Source organism: Sinocyclocheilus rhinocerous, unplaced genomic scaffold (genome assembly GCF_001515625.1).
Source record: "Sinocyclocheilus rhinocerous isolate Xijiao unplaced genomic scaffold, SAMN03320098_v1.1 scaffold1570, whole genome shotgun sequence".
Classification (NCBI taxonomy): Eukaryota; Metazoa; Chordata; class Actinopteri; order Cypriniformes; family Cyprinidae; genus Sinocyclocheilus; species Sinocyclocheilus rhinocerous.
Window position 1 is genome coordinate 250,415 of NW_015664984.1, and position 1,815 is coordinate 252,229.

At 31.0% G+C, this 1,815-nt stretch overlaps 1 protein-coding gene across 3 annotated transcripts in view; it reads right to left on the bottom strand.

The window, feature by feature from the left end:
- LOC107730519 (catenin delta-1-like) overlaps positions 1–1,815 on the bottom strand; it is a 28,477-nt gene that overhangs the window by 6,279 nt on the left and 20,383 nt on the right. The window lies entirely within an intron of this gene.

The window sequence follows — 1,815 nt, forward strand, 5'->3', positions numbered from 1 at the left end:
ATAGTGTGGTAGATATGTGGGGGCGTGTTAGAATGAGCCGTTTTAGGGGGGCGTGGCAGAGTCTTAACTTTGATAAAGAATATCTCTTTGGTTTTGAGACTTTAGTCTTTGCAACTTGAGGGATCTTATCTATGCACAATCAGCTTGTAACACTCCAAAGAGAAAGGAAAACTTGAAATCGCATCATATGACCCCTTTAAGTTCGAAAATGATAAATGAAAAAAGTAGTAAATATTAAATTTGATTTTTTAAGTTTACTATAAAGTAATTGTATTTGTATTTAATACTTCCCTTTAATTTTAAAATATAATAGTACCCTCCAATATTGAGGTCACAATTATTTTACTCATTGACCTTGGAAAGATTATACATATTAATCTTTTAAACATTGAATTTATTTGAACTTTAAATAGGATTTAACTGAAACAAAAAAACTTTGAAAAACAACTAAAATAAGCACACTGCTGTATAAGAAAGAGGTGTGCTGAATTTATAACAAGATTAAATTATAATTGCAAAATGGAATGCAGCACAAATAATAATGGTTTTATCTTGATAGTCTTGTTTCCATTATTAATTAATGATGATTTTGGCTTCTTAAAATTAAGCTCCTTTAATTGCTCTGGCTTATGGACAATTGAATGTTTTTCAAATTTAATACACGCTTACGTGGTCATGTGGCATAGTTTTGAATCAGATTAAAATCACCCTTGGGATGCGTGTCAACCAATCAGTATCAAGAAATAAATGTAGTATATTTATTGTAAAAGAAGTCAAATGATACTTTCGTTTACTTTTCTCCCCACTGATGTCCACTTATGTAGGTAATATTTTTTTCAGTGGCAAAATGTTTCATTGAATAAAAAAGCTACAGAAGTTCAGAACGAATAGTTTTTGCATTTCTGGATTAAAGAGTTAAAGTTGCATTAGGTTTTCATAGTAAATCAAGCTTTTAATTAAATAATAAAAATATGGCTCCTTCAGGGATTAAAGTGTTCCATCGCTACGACGGATTTCCATCAGTTCATAAAGACAGTTGCTTCATTCCTGAATGATTCAGCCGTTCGAACGAATCAATTGAATGAATGATTCAGTGATAAAATTAGTGACTTGCCGCCACCTGCTGGTGGATTTAGTTTCAATTTTAACATATAATTTCAGTCAGGAGTGCTTGTCCTCCTAATTAAAAAATTTAGGAGCACCTTCTGCTCAATAATCAAAAATTCTGATAAAAAAAATTAGCCTTCCTAATACAAGGTGACATTTGACTCCTTAAAGTGACTTTAAAGGAGTATTTTCTTTTTACCTTTATAAATGGCATAATTTTCATCTGTCAAATTCAAAAATGTATGTTTATAAGCTTTTTAAAATTTCTATTTAAAACAATATAATAAGTAGAATAAGACAAATAAGTTACCAATCATATGAAATTAGTATTAATAAATTAATTAATACTACAGAGGTGGCACAGAACACCACAAAAGTGGCTTGTAGGTACATTTCCAGACATTTAATGAGGCTCAGAGGTGGCATGAGTGCAATTAAATTCATAAATTCATGTGGAGATTAATGTTTTAAATATACAATTTTGAATACAGAAATATTAAATGATTTAAATAACCGAAATTAAATGCTAAAAATGAAACTAAATCCACCAGCAGGTGGCGGCAAGTCACTGATTTTTATCACCGATTCGTTCGAACGGCTGAATCATTCAGGAATGAAGCAAGTGACTGTCTTTATGAACTGACGGAAATCCGTCGTAGCATCACTAGATTCGTTCAAAAACGCACTTTCATTCATGAATGAAACTCG